Source organism: Podarcis cretensis (genome assembly GCF_951804945.1).
Source record: "Podarcis cretensis genome assembly, chromosome: 2".
In the NCBI taxonomy this organism is placed as follows: Eukaryota; Metazoa; Chordata; class Lepidosauria; order Squamata; family Lacertidae; genus Podarcis; species Podarcis cretensis.
In genome coordinates this window covers 127,491,344-127,510,641 of record NC_137171.1, presented here as the reverse complement: position 1 = coordinate 127,510,641, position 19,298 = coordinate 127,491,344, and the positions used below count along the sequence as shown (strand labels likewise).

Genomic DNA, 19,298 nt, shown 5'->3' with positions numbered 1-19,298 from the left:
CCCACGATCTACCAAAACCTCGTTGGGATCTACCAGTAGATCGCGATCGACCCGTTGGACATCCCTGAGATAGATGTTCTCCTTGAGGGAACCAGCAAAAACCCTTGGCGGAGGACCTCAGCCTTGCGGGTGGAGACACTTCTTCCGGTCCACAGGGCCAAGGCCGTTTAGGGTTTAAAGATCAGCACCAACACTTTGAATTGTCCTCAGAAACATTTTGGAGATGTAATGAGACTGAGGGATCATTTTGTCATATGTGGGGGATCTGTAAGAGGGTAAAAGCGTATTGGGAAATAATTCATAATGAATTGAAAAAAATGTTTAAATGTACTTTTCAAAAAAACTACAACAGAGTCCTTTTTGTTGGGGATACGTAACTCAGACAGACATTCCCAGGTGTTGGAAAAACCTATTGAAATATACTTGGAGTTGTGTAGTGATTTCATGCTCTTTATTGCAGCTCGTAAACAGTGAATGACTTCCCCCCCCCAAAAAAAAACAACCTAAGGCTTTGTATACATTATTTACACAATGGGTCATGAGTGATTGGCTGATTCACTTCCTCCTGGGACATGATTGGGCTGCTCCTGCAGGCGAATCAGGTTGTTGTATTCTGGGATCCTACCTGCCTATTGTTCTAGGATCCAAGGTCAGTACATAACAGCTATTTATGTATGCCACTGCTACTACTACTATGTTTCGTTAGCCCAAAAATGGAAAATGAGCTAAGTCGCGATTAAAGAAGAATAGCAACTTAAACTGATGGAATATGCGCAGCTTGTGGACCTAAGAAATAGAATAAGAGAACAAGAAGAACATACAGTGGTACCTCGGGTTACATACGCTTCAGGTTACAGACTCCGCTAACCCAGAAATAGTGCTTCAGGTTAAGAACTTTGCTTCAGGATAAGAACAGAAATCGGGCTCTGGCAGCGTGGTGGCAGCAGGAGGCCCCATTAGCTAAAGTGGTGCTTCAGGTTAAGAACAGTTTCAGGTTAAGAACGGACCTCCAGAACGAATTAAGAACCCGAGGTACCACTATACGTTTAAAGAAGTTTGGGAAATGTTTATTGAATATATGGAGGGAAATTGTGTTTATTTGAAAATGTGGGCAGCATTAAGATAACTTCTTTTTTAAAAAATATTTTTTGTTTATTGAAAGAATTTTAGCATTGTCAAACATTCAAATTACATATTATAATTTCAGTTACCACCCCTACCCCCGCAACTTCCCCCAACATTTTCCTGGATTATAACAGATTTATTTCTTCTGCTTATACTTTTATATACCTTATATACTAAAACTATAGTTGTATCATTTATCTGGTCTTAACATTTTTACTTCATATTTATATTTTATATTTATGTTTGTCCATTGTAAGTGTATTACTTAAATCCTGCGAGTTCATTTCAATGCATTGTTTCTGTATGTACATTGTAAAAGGTTCCCAATCTTTAAAAAAGTCATTATTATCTTTATATTTGAGCCTCTCAGTTAACTTTGCCATTTCAGAGTATTCCATCAACTTTTCTTGCCATTGTTCTTTTGTTGGTATTTCATCGCTTTTCCATCTTTGTGCTAGTAGAATTCTGGCCGCTGTTGTCGCATAAATAAATATTTTTTTCTTGTCTTTTGGTATATCTTTTGGTATATCTTGATTGACATCGCCTCTGTTGGGACTACCCACCAAGGAGTTTTTTGCTCTAATAAATCTTTATATTTTCCCTGTACTTTTATCAATGCTTTCCTAATTATATGATTATGAAATCCTTTATGTATCTTCCATTTCTTGTACCATAAACACGCAAGTCAACCAAATCTGTTATCACGTCCCAAATCTAATAGATCCGTGATTTCTAATTTATTCCAATCCCGGATCCAAGTAATGCAGCTTGCTCAGAATACAATTTTAAATCTGGAAGAGAGAGTCCTCCTCGATCCTTGACGTCTGTTAGTATTTTATTCTCGGTTTCTTCCCTTTCCAGATAAATTTGGATCTATCTTTTTGGCACTTCTTAAAGGAAACTGCATCGCTTATTACCAGTATTGTTTGGAATTAAAGCAGCATTTATCTTGACTGCTGTTATTCTTCCTAATAAGGAGAGATTCATTCTTCCCCATATTTCTTGTTGTTGTTTAGTCGTTTAGTTGTGTCCGCCTCTTCGTGTCCCTCTGGACCAGAGCACGCCAGGCCCTCCTGTCTTCCACTGCCTCCCGCAGTTCGGTCAAACTCATGCTGGAAGCTTCGAGAACACTAGATTCCTTTTTATCTCATTCCAACATTTTTCATAATTGTCTTTGTAAATATTGATATTTCTGCTTGTAAGACAAATTCCTAAATATTTAACTTTTTGTGGGTTTATATTTCTGTAAATTGAGAAATGATTTTTTGCCTACTTCTTCTAAATTTTTAACTAATAATCTGGTTTTACTTTTCTTTAGTTTGAATACTGCTACTTGCCCAAACTCCTGAATTTTTTCTATAACTTTTGGAAGAGACTTTTTAGGCTCTTCTACCGTAATTACAAGATCGCCTGCATAGCCTTTCAATTTATATGATTCCTTTAATATTTTCATCTGCCCTGATATTTCTCGCTAGGACTAATACCAATATAAATAATAAAGGTGATAACGGAAGCATTAATATAACTTCAACATTGTAAATAAGTTTTGATGATGCAATAATGGACTACTGAATGGTTTAGATCATGTAAAATATGCATTGTGCAAAGTGAACCATGGAAAGAGAGGAAGGGAAGTGTGGCGATCACGTTTGATGGTCTATTGATCCTGGTGCTACCACTGTGATTTCTTCCCCGCTGCCACCTGTTGTGACGTGGGGTTTGTGATTTCAGCTCTCTTGACATAATATGCTGGAGACAATTCTCTAGTAACACTTCTTTATTAAAGCAACAAGACTAAGACCTGAGGAGGGGAGAGCTACATTTATAGGGACAGGGAACTAGCTAGAAAGGATACATTTTGGAGGGAACAATATCAGGCAATCACAGTCCTGCCTTTTGGAGGAAACCAATAAGACAGAGGATCCAAATACAGCAGCTTAAATGAACCAATAGTAACTGTACCCTCTGGAACCAAAAGGCAGTTACTTTACCCTAATGCAATACAGACAGTAATAATACAGATATAAAATCCTTTGACTCAATACACAACACCCCTCCCCCCCTAGTGAGCACAGCAGACGTAATCTCTCAGGTACTGTGGGGTCCTACAACTTCTACTTCATCTCCTGACAACTGGTGTTGCCGGTTCTGGATTGGGTGTCACCTGTGGTAGGGGGGCTGCTATAGGGGTTTCGTCAAGAACAGATGGAGTCCCAGACATCTCAGGGTCCCCTACCTGTAGCTCGTCATCCTGAGGACTAGCAGACCCTGGTTCATTTGCTGAAGCCCCTGGTGATTGCACCTCTGGGCCATTTTCACTCTGGTCTTGCAGCTCTGCGTCGTTAGCCAGGGATGAATTATCAGACTCTTCCCTGCTGAGTGCCCGGCGCCTCAGCTGATCTATATGTCTCCTCCAAACTTGCCCATTTTCCAAGGTCACATAATAGGACACAGGTCCACTAGCCCGGGTGACCACACCAGCCACCCACCGCGAACCTCGTGAATAGTTCCTCACCCAGACCAGATCTTCAGGGGCGAAATACCTTGTTGTGTCAGTCTCAGCCTGGGGGTTTGCTCTTGAATTACGGTTTGGCATTTTATCCGGGTGGACATAATCCAACACCGTTACCAATCTTCTACCCAAGAGCAGCTCAGCTGGCGACTTGCCCGTCGCAGTACACGGCGTCGCATGCTGCAAAAATAACATTCGTGCGATGCGAGCTGACCAGTTACCCTCCATTAAGCGCGCAGTGGATTCTTTGGCTGTTCTTACCATGCGCTCCGCCTGCCCATTGGAGGATGGGTGAAAGGGCGCGGATGTGACCCCTCTTATGAAGTTATCAGCCAAGAATGCCCTGAATTCTTGGGATACAAAAGCTGCCCCATTATCTGATACAATGGTCTCAGGTAACCCGTGGGTTGCAAACAGCTGCCTCAACACCTTGATTACGGCAGCTGATGCCATGCTAGGGACCATCGCCACTTCTAACCATTTGGAATATGCATCGACAATAACCAAAAAGACCTTCCCCTGGAATGGCCCAGCAAAATCTAAGTGCAGCCGGCTCCAGGGAGATCTGGACTGCTCCCACCAGTGAACTGGTGCTCTGGCCACTTCTGGCCGCACCTCTTGGCATGCCTTGCGTGTTCGTACCCATTGTTCTATGTTCTGGTCCATTCCAGGCCACCACACATAACATCGGGCTAGCGACTTCATCCTGACCATTCCCGGGTGTCCCATGTGAAGCGTCTCAAGAACCCTGTTTCTCAGTGGTGCTGGGATGATCACCCTATCTCCCCACAGGAGACAACCCTTATGCATGGACAACTCGTGCTGCCTTGTCGCATAAGGCCTGAATTTGTCTTCATGCGGACCACCTGGCCACCCCCTCCCCACCCAAGTGAGCACACGGGAGAGAACAGCATCTTTTCTCGTTTTCTCAGCAATATCAGTAGCCGTTACAGGAGCCCCCGGAAGTGTTTCCAGCATCATTATGTGCTCCGCTAGAGCAGGATCCTCATTGCTCCTGCCAGGAAGGGGCAATCGACTCAGCGCATCAGCGTGGCACAACCGTTTCCCCGGCACATGGGTCAAGGTGTACTGGAACCCGTTCAGGAATATAGACCAACGCAACGTTCTGGGGGAGAGAATTTGTGGCGTTTGTTTGTTCGGGTTGAACAACCCCAACAGTGGTTTGTGGTCCGTTTCAATGGAGAAATGACGACCGTACAAATAATCATGGAACTTTTTGATTCCTGCCACAATTGCAAGCGCCTCTTTGTCAATTTGAGCATAGTTGCGCTCCGTGGGCGACAACGTACGGGAATAGAAAGAGATGGGCTTTTCCGACCCATCCGTTTCCCTATGACTCAGCACCGCCCCCAGGCCGTATTGAGAGGCATCGCATGCCAGGACCAGTGGCTTCGATTCATCATAATGAGCAAGGACGCTCTTGCTACTCAGCATTCCTCGCAAGGAGTCAAAAGCCTTCGCTGCCCCTGCCCCCATCGCCACACATTCTTTTTCTGCAACAGTCTATGTAATGGTTCAGCTACCGAAGCTTTCTGGGGTAAGAACGAATGATAAAAGTTAATAAGTCCCAGGAATGACTGCAACTCCGTCTTGTTCTGTGGTCGTGGTGCCTCGATGATGGCCTTAACCTTAGCATCTGTGGGGTGGATGCCTGATGCATCAATTTTAAACCCCAAGAATTCCACAGTTGGCACCCCAAAACTGCATTTTTCCTTTTTTAGTTGCAACCCCACCTCCTTGAACTTGAGCAACACTGCACGGACACGCGCAACCAGTTCCTGTGGGTCTTTTCCAGCAATCAAAACGTCATCAAAAAATGGCAAGACCCCCGGCAGACCTCTTAACAGGCGTTCCATGAGCCCTTGAAAAATCCCTGGGGCCACACAAACTCCAAATTGTAATCTGTTAACTCTGAACGCCCCTTTATGTGTGACAATAGTTTGTGCTTCCGCTGATTGTGGGGTTACTGGCAGCTGTTGGTAAGCTTGTGCCAGGTCAAGTTTGGCGAACACCTTGCCCCCAGCCAGTTTAGCCAACAGATGTGATACGACTGGAATGGGGTATGAGTTTCCCCTGAGTGCCTTATTGATAGTACATTTGTAATCAGCACAGATCCTGACTTCCCCATTTGCTTTAAGGGGCGTGACGATTGGAGTCTCCCACTTAGCGGAGTCCACGGGTGAGAGAACTCCCTGCTTGACCAATTTATCCAGCTCTGCTTCGATCTTGGGTTGCAGTGCAAATGGCACTCGCCTTGGTTTGAGTCGGATTGGGGCCACCCCAGGGTCCAATTTGAAGTCAACTGGGGGCCCTTTATAACAACCCAGTTTTCCATTAAAGAGACCAGCAAATTCTTTGCATAATGCCTCACTCATCTCAGGGCAGGTTTGGATTGAATTAAGCCCTGATATACTCAGTCCCAGGGCGGGAAACCAGTCAGTGCCCAGGAGACTGGGGCGACTGCCCTTCGCAATCACCAGTTTGAGTACCGCCTGTTTGTCCCGGAACTGTACTCTCATGGCACACATTCCCATGACATGGATGCGGCCCGCTGAGTATGACTGCAAAGTTGCCGGGAAGGGCTCCAGAGGGGGCAACTTACCCCTGGGGAAGAATGTCCTTGCGGTCTGGTCCGACACGATAGTGAATCCAGATCCGGAGTCCACCTCCATGTCGCACAGCTGACCCTCAATCTTCACCTTGACGTGTGTCTTGCCTTGCGCTGGAAACTGCACGACCCTCCCGTTGATCTCCGTTACGTAGTGGCAGTCCTTTAGAACATGGCTTGCTGTGGGCGGTCTGCGATGCTCCAGTCTAGGTGCTCCTGTCGCTCCCAACGCTGCCAATCTACAGACCCTGGCGATGTGACCTGTCTTTCCGCACGTCCAGCACATAGCATCCCGGAAACGACAACTCTTCCGCTCATGGTTTCCGCCACAACCAGGGCACCTGCCTCGGTGATCTTTGTGCACTGTGCAGGCCTGACGCACTGACTCGACCCCGCGGACTGGGCTCTGGCTCGGAGTAGCCTCTGGCTCATCCATGGCATGCGCAGCTTCTATCTGTGGCTTAGGGGCCCTGCGACTGGCATCAAGCTCCTCTCTTTCATAATTCTCCGTGGCGGTGGCCTCCTTCAAGGCTGAAGCAAGGGTAACCTCTTCTTTAGCCACGATGCGTCTTCTGGCTTTCTTGCTGCTCAGACCACCGACAAACCGATCCAGGAGAGTCTCTTCCAGATCTTGGAAGTCGCAGTGCTGAGCGAGCTTCCGCAGTTCAGCTAGAAATGCAGATACAGACTCCCCAGCACGCTGCTGCCTCTTATGAAACTCCATCCGCCGGGCCATCTTGGTCTCAGTAGGCGCCAAATGGCTTGTTAGGCAGGCAAGAATATCTTTGAGAGATGTCTCACTTAGCTTCGCTGGGGCAAGCAATGCCTTGGCCAGCTTGAAGGTCTCAGGCCCACAGTAGCTCAGGAATGTGGCCCTTCTTTTGCTGGCATCGGTGATCCCTTGAGCCACTGCGAAGAACTCGAAGCGTTCGACGTAGTCTTCCCACGTGTGGGGCTCTGATGGCTGGAAGGGCTCCAATACCCTTGGACTCTCCATTGTCCTGTGGGCAGGGTCGTCTTCTCAGCTGGCCAGTGAGTCTTGTTCTTAGCTACAATCTGGACTCTGAGGCAGGGCTGCTTTTAACCGCTCCTCAGCATTCCGGATCCCACCTTCGTCGCCAGTTGTTGTGACGTGGGGTTTGTGATTTCAGCTCTCTTGACATAATATGCTGGAGACAGTTCTCTAGTAACACTTCTTTATTACAGCAACAAGACTAAGACTTGAGGAGGGGAGAGCTACATTTATAGGGACAGGGAACTAGCTAGAAAGGATACATTTTGGAGGGAACAATATCAGGCAATCACAGTCCTGCCTTTTGGAGGCAACCAATAAGACAGAGGATCCAAATACAGCAGCTTAAATGAACCAATAGTAGCTGTACCCTCTGGAACCAAAAGGCAGTTACTTTACCCTAATGCAATACAGACAGTAATAATACAGATATAAAATCCTTTGACTCAATACATAACACCACCAACCCGTTTCTCTCAGGTACACACTGAGTCCAGACAGTTGTTAACATTAAATCAAATAAGCAAGTTTATTCTATAAGCATTAACAAGGTTATGGTTTCAGATAAATTTTATTGTCAGTTTCTTAATCTTAGTTGCTTTACTGACCTTTACCTTCCTAATAACTTCTAAGTGATTATTCCCACCTGTCTATCTCACTCCTCCTAACTGTTTCTCTCACCCTCTCACATCAAAACTTGACCAACCCACAGACTTATCCTCCCTCTCTCTTCTCTAACACCTGACTGACTCCTCAACAACTCTAACTCTAACTCCTCCCCTTGGGTTCCCACTTGCCAATCACTTCACACTCATTTAACCCTTTCCTTATGACCCTCCTAGGAGGGCAAACGCCACAGGAAGTCATTGATATTTTAAGGTTGTTGAATATTATAAAATGTAAAGCAGATATATTTGTGTGTGTGTATGTATGTGTGTGCGCGCACACGCTCAGAAACATACTGGGAGCGAGTGAAGATCCTTTAGGTATGTGTTGTTTAGTCGTGTCCGCCTCTTTGTGACCCCCCTGGACCAGAGCACGCCAGGCACTCCTGTCTTCCACTGCCTCCCGCAGTTTGGTCAAACTCATGTTGGTCGCTTTGAGAACACTGTCTGCTATGTACTGAAGTTCTCACCCTGGGCCAGCAGGGGGATACTGTAGTTATGCAAATAAGGGATCGAAAGTGACGTTCAGTGATTGGATAGTTTTAGAAAGTTGTTTCAGTAACATTGTCCTGGAGCTCTATATAAGCAGGCTGATTGAACCCTTCAGTTCAGTTCTGTCCTGGCCTGTAAATAAACAAGAGCTGTTTGAAGAATCGCTGTGTCATCTGATATGTTCACCCACAACTTAACACTGTCCAACCATCTTGTCCTCTGTTGCCCCATTCTCTTTGTGCCCTCCATCTTTCCCAACATCAGGGTCTTTTCCAGGGAGTCTTCTCTTCTCATGAGGTGGCCAAAGTCTTGGAATCTCAGCTTCGGGATCTGTCCTTCCAGTGAGCACTCAGGGCTGATTTCCTTCAGAATGGTGAGGTTTAATCTTCTTGCCATCCATGGGACTCTCAAGAGTCTCCTCCAGCACCAGAATTCAAAAGCATCCATTCTTCGGCGATCAGCCTTCTTGACGGTCCAGCTCTTACTTCCATACATCACTACAGGGAAACCATGGCTTTAACTATATGGACCTTTGTCGGCACCTTTTGGTATACTAGGCCTAATTAGCTCTCCTTGGCATGCAGAGAAGCCTCTTGGCAGCCACATCACATACCTCCATCAATCACTCTCTGGCAGGGCTCCCGGACAAACAGCTCCCACAGCGAACAGCCCACAGCGTCTGGGCCCAGGACCGATAATGGAACACTCTTGCAGGTCCCACGGCCTCCTCCGGCACTGGAACAGCTACGCAGCATTCCCATGAAGGGGTCCTTGTGTTCTGGAACTCACAGCCGCTCTCTTGTGAGCGCCCGGTATAGCAGAGTAAAAGCAGTGCAGACGGAGTTGAGGAGGTACCTGGGCATACCTACTTTATTTCTACTAATTACAGATTAAAAACATAACAAATACATATGAGAGGAGCAGCCCTCATACAGACATCCTGTCTTGTCGCAAGACAGAGCAGAAAGAAAAAGTACAATAGTACCAGAGATGGAATTCACACAGACTGGCTTCGTTTCTCACGGAACAGAAAGGAAACAAGAATCAGATGGTCCTTGCAATGGGAGGAGTGAAATGCTAACACTTACCAGGAATGTATAGTTTATTCTGAGACAGGCTGAATTGTATAGTAGTGAAAAGCTCACACGAGCCTGCAACCAGCTATCTACTGTGCATGTAAAATGGGAACGTAACTGCAAGTTAGGAAGGATATTAATAAACAATATAGCCTCTCCTGCCACCCAGAACATTCCCACACGTAAGCTAAGGAAAGGACGGCCATTTGGGGGCTCGCCTGAACATTCCTCAAGTCACCCCAGGATGCCACAGCACACTGGTTGAGAATCAATGGGTATGCGTGTTTCTCATATATTGTATATATTGGTATATTGCTTCCTTCTGCAGTGGTACCTCGGGTTACATAGGCTTCAGGTTACAGACTCCGCTAACCCAGAGATATTACCTCAGGTTAAGAACTTTGCTTCAGGACGAGAACAGAAATCGTGCTCCGGCAGCGCGGCAGCAGCGGGAGGCCCCATTAGCTAAAGTGGTGCTTCAGGTTAAGAACAGTTTCAGGTTAAGAACGGACCTCCAGAACGAATTAAGTTCTTAACACGAGGTACCACTGTAAACATTTTGGTGCCTTCTTATTTTTCCTCCCCCCCCCCCATAATTGAAAACTTCTCAATAAAGTATTAATACAAAAGAAGCCATACATCTTTTGGGATATCATCCAAACATTCCATTCATGTTGGCACCTGGATTTATATAGTTGTTGGAATATAATTATCAAATATAATCGCTGAAAAATTGTCTGAGTAACCCTTGGTTTCCCCATCCCCCTTGAGCTCCCAAGTGACCCTGAGCACCAAGAGGAACCTTCTCTGCTGAGGTGGGGACCTCTGGCCCTCCAGGTGTGGATGGACTCCAAATACATCCGCCCAAGCAGGCATGGCCAATGGGCAAGGATGCTGAGAGTTGTAGTACATCGATGTCTGGTGCGATGCACATTCTCTCTTTTCCTCCTCCTCTGAAAATGCCAAATATCTGCATTTCATTTTGTTTTTCCTGCATGATCTTTAACATCTTCTTGATACAGTCCAACCAACTGTGTAACAAGTAAAACAGAAGTGTTATTTACATCATAGTAAAGGTAAAGGGACCCCTGACCATTAGGTCCAGTCGTGACTGACTCTGGGGTTGCGGCGCTCATCTCGCTTTATTGGCCGAGGGAGCCGGCGTACAGCTTCCAGGTCATGTGGCCAGCATGACTAAGCTGCTTCTGGCGAACCAGAGCAGCGCATGGAAACACCGTTTACCTTCCTGCCGGAGTGGTACCTCTTTATCTACTTGCACTTTGACGCACTTTCAAACTGCTAGGTTGGCAGGAGCAGGGACCGAGCAACAGGAGCTCATCCAGTCGTGTGGATTTGAACCGCCGACCTTCTGATCGGCAAGTCCTAGGCTGTGTGGTTTAACCCACAGCGCCACCCTTATTTACACCATATGTCACTGTAAAAGTTTTCAAAAATATTCATCTTTTGAAGCAAAGACAACAAAGGATCTGGTGGGCCTTTAAAGGCCAATAAATGTATTAGTGCCTAAGGTTTTGTGGGTTGCAGGCTGAGGATATGGACTCTGGACGAGGAAAGCTCACACCACCATTATCCTGTGAGTCTCCTTGTAGATTTTGTGTAGTTCTTCTGGAATTTATATCGCAGTATGAGCCGGAAAGCTGCCTTGCTCCATCCGTCTGAAGGCGGAGATAAGCACCACACGCCATAGTCGAATTCAGCTGGACTTAAGTGCCCAGGGGTCCTGTACCTTTTACCTGTATATAAACCCTGAATGCATTTCTTCTTTTTTTTAAATAATATTTTATTAAGTTTTCTCAAGAATAAAGACCACAAAGATAACAAAACAAAAAAAAAGTAAACATCAAAGACAGAAAAAAAAATTACAACAATAAAAAATCAAAAATTCCGCACAAAAAACAAAAAGATAAAAAAATAAAAAATAAAAATCTCTCCTTTCAAATTCTCAGCATTCTTTAACTTATTTTCCTGACTTCCTCTCACCTCCCTCCTTGTATTCCATTTTAAATTTAATTCAGCAAATTCATAGCCACTTGTCTTACCCTTAATTATATGTCCCCATGTAATATTTACCTCATATTTTCATTTATAATCAACCCATTCTTACAAATTCTTATTTCCCCAATTTTATCTTGTCCTCAAATCTTTAAAATTCTTAGATTTAACCATTACTAAAGCCAATTACTTCCTTTCCAGCATCTCTTAATATTTCATTAGAATTACACTAATTCCATAAATATGAATTTATTACAAAAGCATTTCTCATTTTAAGTTTCTCCAACGTCCCTTTTCCTGGTTCCGGATAATGTCAGTCCTTAAGTCTTTAACCCTTGTCAGTCCGGTGTTCTAATATCTGAAGCTCTCGAGTCATTTCCAGGCCCCCTCTGCGAGTTTTCTTGTTTCTGTTTGTAGTTACATAGATCCTTGTTCCCTGTTGTATTCTTTCGCATTTTCTTCTCTTTCTCTTTGGGGAGCCAATCTCTGGAGGACTCTATGTAGTAAAATTCTTCATCTCCTTTTATCCAATTGTCCCATTCCCCAGTGTTGCACTCCCCAATATCTAGTTTGTAATCCAAAGGGTAGTCATTCCAAAGATAATCTTCCCCTTGTTTCACAATCCCACCAAAGATAATGACTCTCTTAAGTCCACAATTTAACCAGTGTCCTGCGAATTCCATCTCCCAATGTTGCGGCTTCTGATCCTGTAAAACTTGAAGACTCTGTGTCTTATGAGATACATTCATAACTTCATGCACTTGCCCTAAGTCAATATCCTGGGTAGATTGTTGTGCAGTTTCTGTAACTGTACATTCCATTGGCACCTCCTTGTTAACTGCAGCTAAAATGTAGGCCGTCTCTTGATTCATAAGAGACACTTTCTCATCCATCTGTTGCAGCACATCATATATTTTGTCCAGGGCAGATAAAACTTCCTCTCTCATCATTCTGTCAAGGTCAGAAAGCTGGTCCCACGGTCTGATTTTCCCAGCTGCTATGTTCTCTTTATAGAATAAAACAAAAGCACTGGCAGACCTCCTCTAGGGGGTGTAGTTACTTTTTAGCATCCATTTTTACAGTGTATCCAACAAGGGAAAATAAAAGTTACTTTCGATTTTCAGATAATTTGTTTCCTTTCAGTATAAAACAATCAGGCAGAAGGCAGCATTGGACTTTTTTTCCCTTCCATCTGTCAGATTTCTTATATTCCTGTTATAGGCACCACCGACAGTTTCTTTCCTTTCATTCCGTCCCCAGGTTAGGAACAGTGAAGACTTATTTTCTTAAATTACTCTCTGCAGGATTTGCAAAGTCACAATTTGTTTTCCCCCTATCCTCCTGCTGTCTAGGGGGGGATTTGGTAGTTAAAAGAGCAGGAAATTCCAGGCTGTCAATTTACGGCTTTTAGCTTGTAAAGTCTTTGCTTTGATCTTTCTACAAAGAGCGGGAGGCGGACTTCCTATTTACACTTCCCATCTTGGCTCTAATTCAAAGGTATACTTTTGATCCACAAGTTTCAGTTGTCCTACTCATGGGTTGTTGTTTGAAATCTGAATTGGCATAGGAAAAAGGACAGCACTCTCCGACTTTGGCTGTGCAGCTTCACTCCACAGAAGTAGCGATTGACTCTCAGCACCACGCCAACCCCCGTCTCACTCCGGAGCCCTTTGTAGAGCTCCTTTGCCAAACAGAGGGGCGCAAACGGTGCCCGCCGAGTCCCACGGTCGCAGGCTTCTTCCGCCTGCGATTTTCAAAAGGGTCCCCGCTTCGCTGCAGCGGTAAGACCCCGTTTCTGTGGAGCTGTCTGTTAGGGTGTGAAACCTAAGACGCTGGCAAGTTAGCAATGTCATGTCACTTTAAGTAGTCAAGCTCGTTAAGTTGTTAAGTTGCTCAGTATATAAAGAGTGTTTGTTTTCTCTGCCTGTGGGGGGCGTGAAGCAAAAATGTCTGAAAGCTCTGGAGGTGTTTCTGTTATCTTTCTGCAATAAACCTGTCTTTGGAAAGACAGGCTTCCCTGTGTCGTTATTTCTTTGCTGCTGAGACTCTGAAGCTTGTACTGCAACAAGAATCTCTGCACTGGACTTAATTAATGCTCTGCAAAGAGAACTGTTGCTGGTTGCGCAGCGGAAGCGTTTACTGGACCAGTATACAGACTCTCTTAGGTTATGGATCCTTCTACGTTTCTACAGCTGTATTGTGTGCAGAGAAAGTGAAAGCAGCTTTCGGATGAGAGAAGACCGGCTTGGTCGTAAATCCAGCTCTTAAAGGAACTCAGAGGCGTCTGAAAAGTGAGTAAAACAAATCCCAAGGGGAAAGAGAAGCAAGGGCACACAGAGGGAGTAGCAGCCAACCCCAAGAATGACAGTGGAAAATTTCCAGGTTCCCTTTACAAAGTTGAACTCTGCTAATTACGTGCAGTGGTCTAAGAGGGCTCAAGTCTGGTTGGAAGCCAAAGAAGTGTGGGCTGACTATGTCCAGAGGCGAAAGCCGTTTGTGGCTGTTGCAGCAGATGCCACAGCAGAGCAACAGGCTGCTGCACATGCTCAGAACAGGGAACATGATAAAATGGACACTAAAGCTAGATGCATGTTGATGGTATCGATAGATGATTCCCAATTACCTCATGTGGAAAATTTAAGGTCTGCATTTGAAATTTGGGAAGCTCTTAGGCGAATTCACCATAGAGCCACCATAGAGCATGGGGGAACTAGCAGGCAGAGCTGTAAGGAAGCCTCACAAGTGTCTGCTATGGCCAGCAAGTCATGTTTTCGATGTGGCAGCAGGTTTCATTTGATAGCAAAGTGTCCAGAAAAGCAACAGGAATTTCAACAGTCCAAGGTCAGGGGAAGACGAAGTGAGAACTACAAGAATCAACGATCCAGAGGGGGAGCAGGTGCTGATAAGGGACTATCTGCAATGGCAGCACAACAGAGTCCTAAAAGGAGCCAACAAACTTTGAAGTGGATAGTTGACAGTGGAGCAAGTCACAGTTTAGTTCCAGCGACATCTAGTAGCAGCTTGATGAACTGCAAGACATTGCCAGTTGCAAAAACTGTGACTATAGCAGACAATAGTAAACGAGAAATGAACCTTAAAGGCACAATTTATGTTAATTGTTTGCAAACTAACCTTCCTGTTTTCGTTCTTCCAGGAATGAAGAATGGACTTTTGAGTGTGTCATGCCTGGTAAAAAGTGGTTTTAAGGTTGAGTTTGAAAATGATGTGTGCACCATTTCGAAACAGGGGAAGGAGCTTTTTGTTTTGGATGAAGAGCAGTTAGCAGCAGGTAGATGTTCAACAGGTGAAGCGCAAGCTAAGTGTGTAAATAAGGCTCCTCATACAGGTTGTGCACATCTACTACACAGAAGGTTAGCTCATATATGCTTTAAGTATGTAGGCAAGATGCCAGATTTAGCTGAGGAGTGTAACATTAAACCCTGTCCAAATTTTCTGGATTGTTGTGCTTGTAAACATGCTAAGGTTAAGACATGTAACTATCCTAGATCTGATAGAGTAAGCAAGAAACCCTTTGAACTTGTGCACACAGACGTGTGTGGCCCTATGCCAGTCAAATCGCTTGGAGGTGCGAGATTTATGCAAATTTTGGTGGATGATTTTTCAAGGGCTAGTTGGGTTTTCTTTCTGAAAGAAAAATCACAAGCAGCTTCCATCCTGATGGATTGGATTGAAGAAGTCGAATGTAAATTTGACACCAGGGTGCGTAAAATACAATCAGATCAGGGTTTAATAATGCCTTCGGTTGGCATGCATATCTAGGGTACGATAAGGTTAAGATTAATAAGGTCTTTAAGAACCATATTGTCAGGAAAGCAGTTTTTAAAGTCTGGACAAAATACAAAGACTTATTGGAAAATAAAACTCCGAGGTGGCTTTCACCTCTGGAAGCTAAGGCCCGAAAAAGACTCAATATGGAGGCCAACTGGCCAAAATATTGGGAAATATTAGAAAAAGATGGAGACAATTGGAAATTGCAGAGTTTGGAGAAAATGAAGGATAAAGTGCAAGACTGGTTACATTACGCTCAGATTAAAGAAGTTTTTAAAAATGACAAAAAGCTAGGGTTCCAGGTGGAGAAATCGAAGTTGGAAACAGAATTGTTAGAGCCAAAAACTAAGGTTTTATCAAGAATGTATAACTTGCTGCTGAAATGGAATACACAAGACGAAATGGTTAAATCGGTTATGATAAAGTGGGCTCAGGACATTGGGCATAATATTATGTTTGAGGACTGGGAAAGGTTGTGGACCACTGGGCTGAACTTCACTGCATGTAATGCTTTGAAGGAAAATGTAATGAAAATGATATATAGATGGTACATGACCCCAGTTAAACTTGCCAAAATATACCATTTGTCTGATAATAAATGTTGGAAATGTAAAGAACATGAAGGAACATTCTTTCACCTCTGGTGGACTTGCCCTAGAGTGAAGGCCTTCTGGGAAATGATTTATAATGAGTTGAAAAAGGTATTTAAGTATACCTTTACTAAGAAACCAGAGGCCTTCCTTCTGGGCATTGTCGGCCAGAAGGTGTTAAAGAAGGACCGAACATTTTTTATGTATGCAACAACGGCAGCAAGGATACTCATTGCCAAGAGCTGGAAAACTCAAGATCTACCCACACTGGAAGAATGGCAGATGCAGCTGATGGACTATATGCAACTGGCCGAGATGACTGGCAGAATCCGAGACCTGGGAGAAGAGAGGGTTGAAGAAGACTGGAAGAAATTCAAGATTTATCTACAAAAGTATTGTAATTTGGTTGAATGCTAAGAAGGATGCTAGATCATAAATAATCGCCTACCACTGAATTAGATTGAATTTGACGATAAGCGAGATTGAGGGAAACATAAAATTTGTGGAGAATAGATTAAATTAACTGAACAAAATTTAAGAATATAAACAAGATGATAAATTGCTGGAAAAAATTTATAACGATGTAAGTGGGAGTGGGAGATGCGAGGGAGTCCAAAGAAGTTCTGAAAAATGTGTTATGATTCATGTTACATTGTTTATTATTTTTGCATTTTGTATTCTAAAAAAATCTTAATAAATATTTATAAAATAATAAAAAAAAAATACAATCAGATCGTGGTGGGGAATATGTGAACCACACGCTGGAGACGTGGTTAAAAAGGAAAGGTATAGTTCATAGACTTACCAATCCCTATTCACCACAGGAGAATGCAGTTGCCGAAAGAAAATTTCAAACATTACAGGAAGCCACTGCTGCTTTGCTGTTTGATTCTGGACTTCCTCAGCAGTTTTGGGCTGAGGCTGCACTGTATGCGAATTATACTTTTAACAGAGTGTACAATAGCACAGTAGGCAACACTCCTTACTTCATGCTATTTGGGAAAAAACCAAAAATTGATCATCTAAGAGTTTTTGGATGTCGTGCTTATGTGCTGGTGCCTAGGGCACAACGTAGGAAAGGCGATCCTAGATCTAAAGAAATGCTTTTCTGTGGTTATCAAGCAAACACAAAAGGTTGGAGATTTGTGAATGTAGAATGCAATCAAACAAAAATCACAATCAACAGAAGTGCGGAATTTTGTGAACAGGATGGTTGGAATAAAATTCATGGAAATCCTGACATACTATTTGATGTGGTGAACAGTAACAATGAAACTCAGGCCCCAGGGCAGGTATTAGTTCCAGAACAGGCTGAGGAATTTGAGTCTGAGGACGAGGGTGAGAAATTGTCTAGTTCACCCAAGTCTGTAAAGTCAGAATCTTCTAGCTCTAAAAGTTCACCTGTACAGCAGGAGAGACGTGTAAAGTCAGAATCAGAAAGTTCTTCAACTACTAGTGACAAACAGGTGACGACTAGTGATTCTGGGTCAGAGGGGGAAACTGAAGGAACATCGCAGGAACTGTTAAGGCGTTCCAAGCGTGCCAACAAAGGTATACCTCCTGAAAGGTACCAAGCTATTAGTGTTTGGGCTGGTTTGGCAAACTGCGAACCTGAAAGTTTTGAGGAGGTTGAGCAATTACCCCAGGAGGAGGCCAGTAGGTGGCGTGAGGCCATGCAAAAAGAGTTGAATTCTATGAAAGAACTGGGTGTGTTTTCTATCACCAAACTGCCAGAAGGTACCAAGGCAGTAAGTTGTAGGTGGGTGTACAGGATAAAGACAACAGCGATGGGGAAACCAGAGTACAAAGCAAGGCTTGTAGCTCGAGGTTTTACGCAAAGAGAGGGGTTACATTATTCCGAAGTCTATGCACCCACTTCAAGGAGTGAAACCCTTCGGGCACTATTAGCAGTTGCTGCTCAGAAAGGGTTCAAAGTGAATCAATTTGATGTCTCTACAGCTTATCTTCATTCAGACTTGGCTGAAGAGCTCTATATGGAGCTACCACCAGGATTGAAAGTTGGTAAATCAAATCAGGTATGGAAACTACATAAATCTATTTATGGACTCAAGCAATCTGCTCATAATTGGAATGAGTGTTTGAATGACGTTTTGGTAGGCATTGGTTTTAGCAGGAGCAAGGCTGATAATTGCTTATATTTCAGAGGTTCAGGAGATGCCCAAGAATCTTTGCTTGTTTATGTAGATGACCTGGTTTATACTTCAAAGACACAAGAACAAGTAAAAAAACTAGCCAAAGAGTTAAATAAACACTTCAAAGTTAAGAATCTTGGTGATGTAAAGGTCTATCTTGGTGTTCAGGTAGATAGGACCAAAAATGGCAGTTTTCTACTGAATCAAAAAGGCAAGATATTGCAAATGTTGAAAAAGCTTGGCATGACGGAGTGTGCAGGTGTTAGAACACCAATGGAAATGGGTTTTGTAAAAGACAATGAGTTCAAGGATAGTGCTGAATTCAAGCGTGCTGAAGTCTTTCAGTCAGCACTGGGAAGCTTACTTCATCTTTCGCAATGGAGTAGACCAGACATTGCTTACGCTGTTAACTTACTAAGCAGAGAAGCATCAAAACCTAGTGTAAATGCATGGAAAGGAATTCAAAGAGTGTTAAGATATTTACAATACACCAAAGATTTTTGCCTTGAATTATCTTCTGAAGGACAAGAACAGATTACTTGTTGGGCAGATAGTGATTGGGGAAATTTAAAGGATAGAAAATCAGTGTCTGGCTGTGTAATAAAATTTGGTAACTCTCTGATTGGGTGGAGATCCAAGAAACAGAACCTGATTGCTTTGTTGTCAACAGAAGTTGAGTTCTGTGCCTTATCTGAGTTATGTAGAGATCTAGAATTTTACAAATGCTTGGCACAAGAGATGTATGAAAAGGCCATCACTCCAATCACTGTATGGGGTGATAATCAACCGTGTCTTAAGTTAGCACAAAATGGGCAGTTTAAAGGTCGTACAAAACATTTGGATATCCGCTTTCAAAATGTATGTCAAACGGTAAAAGCAGGAATTGTTAAATTAAATTACTGTCCCAGTCATGAAAATCAAGCTGATGGTTTTACAAAACCGCTTGGGTTTCAGCGGCATGAAAACTTTTGTGAAGAAATGGGTCTGAAGTAATTTTGTTTTTGTATTGCCAGCGAGAGGGGGTGTTAGGGTGTGAAACCTAAGATGCTGGCAAGTTAGCAATGTCATGTCACTTTAAGTAGTCAAGCTCGTTAAGTTGTTAAGTTGCTCATTATATAAAGAGTGTTTGTTTTCTCTGCCTGTGGGGGGCGTGAAGCAAAAATGTCTGAAAGCTCTGGAGGTGTTTCTGTTATCTTTCTGCAATAAACCTGTCTTTGGAAAGACAGGCTTCCCTGTGTCGTT

At 43.7% G+C, this 19,298-nt stretch overlaps 1 protein-coding gene and 1 long non-coding RNA gene across 5 annotated transcripts in view; one reads left to right on the top strand and one right to left on the bottom strand.

Annotated features, from left to right (window-relative positions):
* Positions 1-19,298, top strand: part of LOC307209507 (uncharacterized protein) — a 200,319-nt gene that overhangs the window by 86,449 nt on the left and 94,572 nt on the right. The window lies entirely within an intron of this gene.
* Positions 2,376-8,791, bottom strand: LOC307210207. Its single transcript, XR_013835921.1, has 3 exons — positions 7,742-8,791; positions 2,489-2,827; positions 2,376-2,394 (listed from the first exon to the last, which is right to left on the bottom strand). It is a non-coding gene; the product is annotated as an uncharacterized lncRNA (long non-coding RNA).